Source organism: Zea mays, chromosome 9 (genome assembly GCF_902167145.1).
Source record: "Zea mays cultivar B73 chromosome 9, Zm-B73-REFERENCE-NAM-5.0, whole genome shotgun sequence".
NCBI lineage: Eukaryota > Viridiplantae > Streptophyta > Magnoliopsida > Poales > Poaceae > Zea > Zea mays.
Genome location: NC_050104.1, coordinates 90,527,610 through 90,539,831, shown reverse-complemented (window position 1 = coordinate 90,539,831; position 12,222 = coordinate 90,527,610).

Genomic DNA, 12,222 nt, shown 5'->3' with positions numbered 1-12,222 from the left:
ACCGTTGTGAGCGATGATTGATTATTTATCGTCTTGTTTTATCTGTCTGTACTCCTTTAATGCAGCATCTTCGTGTGTCATGTGTCGTCTCCCTTGTAAGATGTTGATTAATATTTGTTATATCATTGTTTATTTTTTAGCAATGAAAAAGTACGTGTACAATCTTATATATTTTTAAGGTATGTAAACATATACTTTACAAATGACCGTTGAAACAATATAGAATAACAATTAGGGTTTTTACAAATCAACGTATTTTATCATATTGATTCCGTAGCAACGCACGGGCATATACCTAGTTAGTAACAATATATATATATATATATAAAAGGTATGTAACTAAAAAGGTAAGAAAATTCTTATTAGAGGACATTTTAATTCAAAATCTTTAGAGGATACCTTTATAAATCCTAAAATACAAATTTGGGCGCTACAAATTCTACTCCCTTAAAAATAATCTCGTCCTTGAGATTATTAAGGAAAAGTAAGAGATATATTCTGCAATTTTTTAGGGTTGAACATCAAAAGTTTTTTTTAATGATGACACTAATTAGTAGGTAGTAAGAAAAGCATTGGTATCTTCTATGTTTGGCTATTAGGTAAAAGTAGAGAAGGTTAGGGTAAGAAAGATCATGGTAAGAAAATCTTAAAGCGGAATGATGGATCTTGACTCCTTTGGAGATCTGGTGTGACTCCCATTCTTCCTTGTTGAGGTTGATCTATTTCTTCTTGGTCTTGGTGTCTCTCTCGAAGGTTATGGACTTGTAGTTAAGACATATTTATAGGTAAACAAATAGTTTGGTGGGTAGAGCAGATGGCTTAGTAGGTGGCTTAAATTAAATGAGAATATGTAGAATTAGTTTTTGTGACGGAACCTCCCAAGGTATTAGGCCCACCTACAGTTATCCTTGTCCTAAGGACCTTGGACAACCCTGTAGATGCACATAATCGCTTGACAAGTTCGGTAACTGTATCCTCATAATTTCGCCCAAGAGCGCTTCACCCGTCACGCAGATATTACATCACACCGGAGGATAGAATAAGCGGAAGCAGATTACAATAACTTAATTTACATTCATAAAATATAGAGAAAGAGTATTATTATTACAATACCAGGGTATTCTGGGTGCATAAAGTATTATTATTACAGACCAGGGAGGCAAAACACCCTCCCGCACACAAGTTATTGTTTTCAATGTGGGAGGCCAACATCCTCCCGCGACCAACTTCACTGCTGGGGCTCTTCCTTGGGTACCACCTTTGAACAGAAACAACAAAACTCTGTTGTTTCCTCACCTACAACAACATGGGTTCGAAAACCCTGAGTACGAAGTGTACTTTCGCAAGTCTTACCCGACAAAAGAAAAGACTCTCAAGGATATGCTGGCTTGAGGGAGTCAAGGTAAGGCTATTCAAGAATCAAAGACTCTATTTGCAGAAATGCTTACTAATAGTGGATCCTTAAAAATCCAGTTTTATTATCAAGTTAACTCATTACCTGTAGCTAGAGTTCTTTCTACCCTAGTTCAAGCACTTGGCCTGCACTAGCCGTCTTTTATCACCCTTTTTTCTTTACTGGATTGCTACGTGTAGGGCAGTGACCAAGTCTTCATATCTAAGAGGTAACGGTGATCCGAATCGATTAATACCCAGCTGGGGATCTCCAACCACACGACATATGTAGCACTTAACCCTTGCATATGTCAACTTGTCACTGGGTTTCTCAAGACTAGACCAGGTTCACGCCAACCGAGAGCACAGATACACCACCGGCCAGCCTCTTGCCACGGAGGGTACACGCTACTCTCGTCATCTCTCCACTCCCATTGCATGTTGGCCTTTCTGGTATTGGTCTGCTCGAGGCAAAGCTTACCCATGATGAGGCATGTGGCCAGCTAAAAGGTCCTCAATCAGCAAGCCTACATCGACACAGTCCTTAATCGACTCAGACGAAGACACTACACCGAGACTTCCTTCTCGTGCAAGTCACCCGCCCGGTCTCGTCTTTATCATTTTTAATCCCAAAAATTTGGTACCTGACAGAGGTACATCTTGTTCGATGTTGAACCCATCACGGCCATGATGGATCCATCATCAAGTTTTATTTTTGAAAACATTCCATTCCATCTAAAGCATCATCTTTTGTTTAAAACAAAACATTTTGTTTTTCTAAAGCAAGACTAAGCATTAGAAAACTTTTACAAAACAGGTAATCAAGGAAGGGTAAACAGTTCCAAGGAAGGAAATGCAGCAATTGGTTTAACACCCAACTCCTATCACCTAATGCATCATTCATGTGATAAAGAGTTTAAAATCATAATGAAAAGGTAAATGCACCAGGGCTTGCCTTGTGTTGTAGGGGATTCGGGATCTGTTCCACAGATATCAAAATAAAAACAATTCCCGGCAGGTGGAATTTCAGTTGGTGGTGCAATCTCTTCTTCTTAGACACTTATTTCTTCTTCGTTTTCTATACTGTTGGGGCGAAGGCGAAGACGCTACCCTTCGCTCCAGCCTTCGTCTATCTCGCTGCACCAACAGAAGCAGAACGACCGGCGAGGTCCACCCTTTGTCTTCTACACTACAAGACAAAGGCCTACGACGATGTCACCCCGTCCCATGTCCTCACTCGACCTAGAGGCCCACGTGGGATTCGACCCATTGTAACAGGCCCCGCATGGAGAAGTGTGTTACGGGCCCGATTTGTAATGGCTTTTCTGTAATGACAGTCTGTAACCCTCCTTTATAGGAATATTCTGGGGATAGTCCAGGTGCCTGAGGGTACATGCGTCCTTACATCGAGAAGTTGGGCACTCAGGCACCTATAAATACCCCCGTACAGTGCCCTTGAGAGGCTGGATGAACAGAGCAATTGCCATCTCGTGTTGAAATCTTGTTTACGTTGCTTTCACTCCCCCGTTGGATCAACTTGCCCAAGAGAGCAAGTTCCAACATTTGGCGCCCACCGTTCGTGCTACGAAAAAACCACCCGCGATGGCACCCAAGAGAGCTAGCTCGAAGGCAGCCCCATCCGTTGACGAAGCAGCAAAGGCAGCGCTGCTGGCCAAGAAAAAGGGCAAGGTCCTTGCAGACACCACCCACTAAGAAGCCTACGAAGACGACGCACTCAGCAAGAGACAGCGCAATGATCAACCAACTCCCGAAGGCACCCTTCGCACCTGCAGCTCCGGAGGACAACTGCAAGCACCCCCAGGCTTCGCTCCACTAGAGGGCAAGGACGCCACAGAGGATGGCAAAGTCATCGGCGTTTCAGCAGAGGAACAACTACATCTGCGGGCCTTGCGCATCAAGAACCATAACCTCCAGAAGCAGAAAGAGATCCTCGAGGCCAAGCGCCAACGTGTCTCTGCGCAGGCCAAGGTGCGCCAGATGATATGAGATGAGGAGCAGAGGGCTCAGGAGCTCAAGCAAGAGATTGCGCTCATGCAGCGCGAAGGCCAACATGATCTACAGCACGGTCCGCCCCTCTAACAACGCGCGCCAATCGGAGACCTATTCATTCCTCAGCACGGACCCGTCATCCCACACGCCGCAGCATTCCAAGGCGTCAACTACCTTGATGAGCGGAGTCCCCTAGCGCCGCAACTGCAAGTGTCACCATGGCCCGCCAACTTCAGGGCAGGGGCCTACCCCAAGTACAACGGTAGCACCGACCTAGCACAGTATATCATGAGCTATCAAGTCGCTGTCGCATCGTCCGGAGGGGATGACGCCACGATGGCCAAGTCCTTCATCATTGCTCTCGAAGGCCCGGCCCTAACCTAGAACACTAGGTTGCCCCTGTTGTCTATTGACTCCTGGAGAAGTCTTCGGGACAAATTTCTGCTCAACTTCCAAGGGTACCACCCAGACACCGATGCCTTGGCCGAACTGTCACTCCGCAAGCAACTGGAGAAAGAAACTCTGCGGGAGTACTACTGCAAGTTCCTGACTCTCAAGTCACAACTGCCTTCGGTTGACGACCAAATTGCCTTTCACTACGCCATCAGTGGACTTCGAGCTGGCGTCCTCTACAGCCACTGCATCAGGGACCCACCAAAGAACCTCCAGGAGCTCTATCAACTGTTTGAAAAATATGCCAGATCCGAAGCGCTCCACCAGCGCAAGGTCGAGTCCCAGAGGAAACCCAAGGACCCTCCACAGTCTAGCCAAATGTGGACAAGACCTTCGCAGTCAGACTCCAGCCGGGATAGCCGCAGTCAGCAGCAGGTGCATAACATTTCCAACCAGCACCCCGCTGGTGAGGCCCCTCACCGTCAAGATTACCCCCCCAGGGTCGTGGCAATGGCACTCGTGGTCGGGGCCGAGGACGGGCGTAGCAGCCGCACAGATTTTACTGCCTGTTTCACGGCGAAGACTGCGTGCGCCCAACGAGGGACTGCTCGGAGACGAATACCACCAGGGACAGGATGTCTCAGGCGCAACCAGCCGACAACCCAAGAGTTGTCGCGCACACATATCAACACCACCTCCCACAACCATACAACCACGGCCCCGCTCAGCATCCACCTAACCACGCATACCAACACCACCAGGAGGTACAAATCGTACCACCTCCACTCCCGCCTCCGCACCCGCATCAGCCAAACATCCACCACCCAAATCACCCCAAGCACCAAAGCAAGAAGACTTCGCTGATCAGCCGTATCGCGGAGTCATTCACATGATCACTGGGGGGTCCAGCGTCGACTTCGACACGAAGCGACAGAGGAGGGACCACTACCGAAGCATCAACCACGTCGCCGTCACTGACCCAGTCGTGCAAACGAAGTGGTCCCACGTGCCGCTGACCTTCGACGCCAGAGATGTCGACCTACGCATCGCACCCCACATGGATGCCATGGTAATCAACTGCAGCGTGGTAGGCTGGGACCTGCACAAAGTCTTAGTTGACAACGGCGGACAGGCGGACATCATTTTCCTCCACGCCTTTGACCGCATGGGCATCAGCCACAGCTTACTGAAGCCTTCGGACAACCCCCTATATGGCTTCGGCGGCAAGGGCACCTTTCCTGTGGGCAAGATAGAGTTACCCCTGTCCTTCGGTGTAGCACCCAATGCACGAAGTGAGTAGGTCACCTTCGACATCATCGACATGGTATACCCGTACAACGCCATAATGGGTCGAGGCTCCATCAACAAGTTTGAAGCAGCCATTCACGGACTTTACCTATGCATGAAAATCCCAGGTCCGCAAGGCATGATCACAGTCTATGGCAACCAGCAGACTGCACACAACATTGAAAGAGACTTCGTTCCAGGGCAACGGAACGTGCACTGCCTTACGACGTAGCGCGAAGTCACCAATGCTACCCGCCCAACCGCCAACGAGCATGAAAAGGCACAGCTGTAGAGCAATGATGGAACGAAGACAGTTCCCCTTGACCAAGCAACACCAAAGCAAAGGTCATCATAAGCGAAGACCTGACTTCGCAAGACGAGGAGAGACTCATCTCCTGTCTTTCCAGAAATAAGGACATCTTTGCCTGGTCTGCCCTCGACCTGGTCGGAGTCAGTCGCGCTATCATCGAGCACAGTCTGGGCATCGACCCTTCGGTGCGGCCGAAGAAGCAGAGGTTGCGCAAAATGTCTGATGAGAAAACAGAAGCCGCCAAAGCCGAGGTACACCGCCTGCTTGAGGCCAATTTCATCAAACCAGTCGCCTACCCTACGTGGCTCGCTAACGTAGTCATGGTGCAAAAGAAGAGTGGCAACTGACGGATGTGCAACGATTTCACTAGCCTCAACAAGGCCTGCCCAAAGGATAATTTCCCGCTGCCTCGGATCAACAAGATCGTCGATAGTGCGACCGGATGCGAAGTCATGTCACTCCTTGACTGCTTTTTTGGCTATCACCAAATATATATGAAGGAGGAAGACAAGGCCAGTATCAGTTTCATCACACCCTTCGGCACGTATTGCTTCGTCAGAATGCCGGAGGGACTAAAGAACGCTGGGTCCACCTTCTCTCGCCTCACAAAGACAGTGCTCGAGAGCCAAGTCGGCCGGAACATATTTACGTATGTGGACGACATCGTCGTCACCAGCAAAAACAAAGAGGACCATCTGGTCGACCTCGCAGAAACATTCACGAACATGTGGGACGTACGACTTCGCCTAAACCCCGAGAAGTGTGTCTTCGGCGTTCGCCAGGGGAAGATACTGGGCTACCTGGTGTTGCACCGCGGGATCGAAGCCAACCCGACCAAGATCCAGGCCATCATCAACATGACGCCTCTGCAGTCAGCCAGAGACGTCCAACGTCTGACAGGCAGATTGGCCGCCCTCAATAGATTCATTTCCAAGTCCGCAGAGCGAAGCCTACCTTTCCTCAAAACGCTACGCAAAAGACTTTGCATAGGGACCAGAGCAAGTGGCGGCCTTCGCATCACTAAAGCAGCACCTGTCAGAGTTGGCAACCCTTACAAGCCCCAACCCCTCGCTACCTCTGCTGCTCTACGTTGCAGCTTCGCCACACACAGTCAGCGCAGCGTTGGTCCAAGAGCAGGACAGAGAGGGCACAACTCGGTAGTGTCTAGTTTATTACATCTCCGAAGTCCTCACGACCTCCAAATGCAACATGACGGAGTTGGAAAAAATTGCCTACGCAGTCGTTATGGCATCGCACAAGTTGCGCCACTATTTCGAAGCGTTCAAGGTGTGGGTCACCTCGGACAGGGGACTCAGTGAATTATTCAGAAATCCGGAGGCGTCTGTTCGGATTGCCAAATGGGCAGCCGAGCTCTCCGGTTACCATATCACCTTCGAGCCCAGGACAGCCATCGAGTCACAAGTACTGGCAAATTTCATCGTTGACTGGACAGCGCCAATAACACAGCCGGGCGCGCCTGCAGAGAAGGTGTGGACCATCCACTGCGACGGCGCATGGTGCCATGTGGGGGCAGGCGCAGCTGCAGTCATCACATCACCCACAGGGGTCAAACACAGATACGCAGCATGCTTCAGCTTTGCTTTGGAGTCCGATAGATGCACCAACAATGTAGCAGAGTACGAAGCTGTCATCCTCGGCCTTCACAAGCTACAGGCACTTGGTGTCACTACCTGCATAATCAAAATAGACTCCAAAGTGGTTACCAGTCAGGTCGAAAAAGATTATGCAGCAAAAGACCCCGCACTCATACAATATCTCACGGCTGTCAGCAGTCTTGAGAGACAATTTAAGGGTTTTACCTTGCAGCACGTGGACCGAGCCAAAAATGACGAGGCCGACGCATTGGCCAAAGCAGCCGCCAGAGGCGAGGCCTTGCCCTCCGACGTGTTCTACCATGTCATCGGCACGCCAGCCATCCGCAGCCCAGAGGGCCTACAAATAACCAATGACACCGAAGGCCACCGCATAGTCAACCTCATCATGACCGAAGACTGGCGTGCACCAATCACCCTGTTCCTGTAGGGATATTACCATCCAAGCGACATCAACGAGGACAAGCGCCTGAAGCACCGAAGCCGGGACTTCACACTCGTTGAGGGCCAGCTTTACAAGAAGGGGGTCAACCAACCCATGTTTAAATGCGTCACCGAGACCGAAGGCGTCCAAATCCTGCGCGAAGTCCACAGCGGAACTTGCGGCTCTCACGCGGGGCCTAGGGCCCTCACTGCCAAAGTGATCCGTCAAGGCTTCTACTGGCCCGCTATGATCTGCGCCGCGAACCGAGTCATGAGGTCGTGCGAAGCCTGCCAGAAGTTTTCCCCCCGTTCGGGCAACCCTTCGGAATTCACAAAGCTGATCGCCCACACGTGGCCCCTTCAGCGCTGGGGCCTGGACATTGTCGGGCCACTACCCACGACCCAAGGGAACCTCAAGTTCACCTTCGTTGCCGTCGAGTATTTTACCAAGTGGATCGAGGCAAGGGCAGTATCCGCAATAACATCGAAGACTGCCCAGAAATTCTTCTGGCAAAACATTGTTTGCCGATTCGGAGTCCCGTCCGAGCTCACAGTCGACAACGACAAACAGTTTGATAGCTAGGACTTCAGGGACTTCGGCTTCTCCATTGGCACCAAGCTTGCCTTTGCCTCAGTATATCACCTACAATCCAACGGCGTCGTGGAGCGTGCCAACGGCAAAATTTTCACAGCCATCAAGAAAATGCTTCTTGACGACAAGAAGGGTAAATGGGCCGACCTGCTACCTGAAGCAGTCTGCGCGCTGAACACGACCGAGTGCCGGGCGACTGGATTCACTCCCTTCCGCCTGTTATATGGATTGGAGGCCATGACCCCACAGGAAATAAAACATGGGTCACCACAGACAAGCACTTCAGCCGTCCCCGACGTAGACGAACCAACTTCCAAGGACCGTGTCTTCGCCCTACAGGCCCTCAACAAATACCAAGCTCAAACAAAGGCATGGCGCGACCACACAGTCGTCCCAAGAGAATTCAACGAAGGGGACCTCGTACTCGTCTGGACAACTCGGACAGAGTCACGGGGCAAGCTGGAGCCAAAGTGGGAGGGCCCCTTCATCGTCAAGACGAAGGCGTCCCCCAGCGCGTACAGGCTAACAACGCCATCCGGCGAGGACCTAGAGCATTCCAAGAATATCGATAATCTCCGTAAATTTTTTTGTTTGAATCCTCAGGGCTAATGCGCCCTTGTAATTCACCAAACAGTATCATTCTGGCACACACTCTTTTCCTCCGGGGGGGTGAGGTTTTTAATGAGGCGGAGCCATGTAATATACCCGCCAAAAATCCCCCGCAAAAACTAAGACACAACATGTCGAAAAAGACCGCATCGACGGTCTTCGGCATTCGACCACACCGAAGTCACCGCGAGGGGCAGCGCTGGCCACCCTCACGTGCAACACTCTGCGCAAAAGTCGCCTAAGGGTGCAGCTGGATTAAGCACAATAAGTGCGCAAAATCAAAGTCTTTTCCAAAAAGACTCTCCGTGCAAAAGTCGCCTAAGGGTGCAGCCAAACTAAGCATAATAAGTGCGCAAAATCGAAGTCTTTTCCAAAAAGACTCTCCGTGCAAAAGTCGCCTAAGGGTGCAGCCGGACTAAGCACAATAAGTGCGCAAAATCGAAGTCTTTTCCAAAAACGACTCTCCGTGCAAAAGTCGCCTAAGGGTGCAGCCGGACTAAGCACAATAAGTGCACAAAATCAAAGTCTTTCCCAAAAGACTCTCCGTGCAAAAGTCGCCTAAGGGTGCAGCCGGAATAATAGGCGCGCAAAATCGAAGCCTTTTCTAAAAGACTCTCCGTGCAGAAGTCGCCCATGGGCGCGGCCAGATCAACAAAGGCACGCAACCTTATCATACAAATAGCGGTTACATACACACAGTGAGGGCATCATATATTACATTGGCTCAACCTTCAGGATGATACTCATCTCCCTGTAGTTGAACAACATTATCCTCAATTCCTCACCCTCAAACAGATTTCGCAGCTCCCCCTCACCTACACTCACCCCAATCAGCGAGGACAACAATTCTCGCTTACTAGTCCCGTCCACGCGAAGATCACCTCTCTCCACCTCGCTACGATAACGCCTACCACTTCGCGACAATTCACTCACTCTCCGCTTCGCCACCGCCCTTCGCCGCCTATACCCAGTACTCGCGCCCGGGAGTTCCTCGGAACCCTCCGCTCGCGGCGAAGGCTCCGCTGCAGCCACATCCAACGCTGCAAAATAATCCAAGTCCTCATCTGAAGACTCATCCATCCACGCAATCGAACTCCCAGAATCATCAAACTCAAAACACTTAGACACAGAGCCAAACGAATCATCATCAGCAGCCACGGTCAAAGCTGCCACAAAAATATCATTGTCAGTAGCGGTTGCGTGCGCAGGCCCAGACCCAAGAACCTGCGTAGCAATCGAGGTTCAGTATCACACAGACAAAATTTACAAACTCCTCAACACTTATTCAGCCACCTGCGAAGGCTCGGCCTCGGCTGTAGGGTCTTCGGCCGCCGGCTCGGCCACCACCTTCGGGGTGGCTTCACCTGTCGGCGCAGGGGCTGGTGCGGGGTCTTCGCCGGCCACAGCGGGCGTAGGGATCGCCGAGGTGCCTTCACCGACATCCGACGGCGGCACCGGACCGATCTCTGTGGCCTCGGGCAGCGCGCCGTCCAGACCAACAAGGTCCTCGACGTCTTCGGCATGAGCCATCTGCAGCAACAACACACTCATTTAGCGAAACCACACATACCCACACATACAACCACACAAAAAACAGCCTTTGCCTGCTCTATCACCCGGTCGGACTGATCCCTGACCGCCTCTCGGCCATGTGGACCCCACATCCTATCAAAAAGTGCCCCTGCCGACTGCTTCACCACAGGGTCTTCGACCTTGAAGATTTTACGTTCAAAGTTTTCGTCCGCTTGGTCGAAGACCTCGTAATGCCTGCACCCCTCGCGGGACAAAGCATTCATGGCCCCCCTCACAGGTGATGAGGGAGGCGAAGGACTTGAAACCTGTCACAATGGTCGGGAGCACCAGCAGCTCCTCCTACAGCCATTCAAGGAAGCGAAGGCCCGCTTCTTGGCCAGGCACTTCGAAGTCAGCAGTCCGCGCACCCAGCTCGCAGTACGCGTCTACAAACTGCACGTGCGTCCGCTCGACCTCTACGCGCGTCGAGGACTCGGCCTTGTCCACGCGGCTGTGCAGGGCGTTGAACCTCGCCTCCAGCTCCTCAGCGCATTGGTGGGCGAGACTGCCCTCCGCCCGCGCCACTTTGGCTTCAGCCTGTGCAGCATGCGCATCAGCGATGGCTTTGTTCGCCTCCCTCCTCTCCTCCACCAGTTGGCGCCGGAGATCCGTCTTCTCGGCCTCCATGGCGGCCACCTTCTCTGACAGCCTGTGGTTCTTGCTTTCCACAGCCGACTTCTCCCGCACAGCATCTGCATGCTGTGCCCGGAGACGCTCGACCTCAGCAGCAACGTCCGCAGTCAAGGCACCCGACGTGACAAGATCGGCGAAGTCGGCCGCCTGACAAATAAACCCATGAGACCCAAACCCTCATAAAAACAACAAATATCGAAGTCCAACACAACTTACTTGCTTCAGCTACTGTGACAGCTGCTGCGACGCTTCCCTCAGTCGCTGAGACATGGAGCCCACCACGTCCTTAGCGGCAGCGGCCGACAGAATATCGCCGCTCGCGCAGAAAGTGGCCCACGGGTCCCGCACGACACCCTTCACCCCCACCACCGCAGTTGGCGAAGTAGTCACCACTGGAGGCGAGACAATAGTCAGTTGCCCCTCACCCGAACCTGCACCATGATACGAGTTAAAGACTTCGTTAAAAAAAGGTTTTAACTTACCGACAAGATAATCCTCGACACTGCTGTCCGTGCCGAAGTCGGCAATACGTCGTGCCGGCGAAAGCGGCCTTTGTCCTTTCCCGAGCCCGCCCAGGGGTGGCTTGCTCTCGCCAGGGGCGGCAGCCTTCGCACTCGCCGCCGACTTGCTATGCTCGGGGGCGGCCAGTTTCGCAGCCGCCACCGGTTTGCTACCGCCAAAGGCAGCAACCTTCGCGCTTCCCCGCGCCCTTTTCGCCTCGCGCATAGGATCCGTGATCCTGACAACCGCCTGGCGTTTCTGCGCAGCGTCTTGACGGTCCCTCTCCATCACTGCCGACACAACAGCAGCAATATTCTGCCCGTAAGGAAAAACCTTGAAGTCGCGAGCCATGCGAGACGTAGAAAAGTCTTCGCCAGCCGCGTGGGGGATCGGAACATTCTTGGGCCATTGACCTCTGGTAACCTCCAGCATTCACGTCAAAGACTCCCGGAGCTTGGGCAAAGACATCCTTCCCCCAAGGGCTGCGCACGTCCCCATCAAATCCACAGCAAAACTTTGAGAGACCCCCACTCCCACTGCAATACCTAATTTTCTCTTCTTAGTGGCCGGGGCAGCCTCCTGCGAAGGCCCTTCCTCGGTCACGTCCACCGGTTTCTTCCCGCGGCGGTCGACAGTGTCCTCCCCGGGATAACCACCGTATGGCAAGCAGTTCAATTCGAAGACCCGATTCACTCTAACATTGGACCCACGGATATCCCAGCTCCACAAACCCTCTGTCCTCGGCACATAGCGCCCCACAATCCTCGCCGCACCGTCTTCCACTTCACGCACGAATGCGGCGGGATCCCGGCCGTGCAGATCCAATGCGAAGGCTGGACTTCGCACCCACTGCCCGCCCAGGGAGGGCATCTCGCGAGGGCATACTT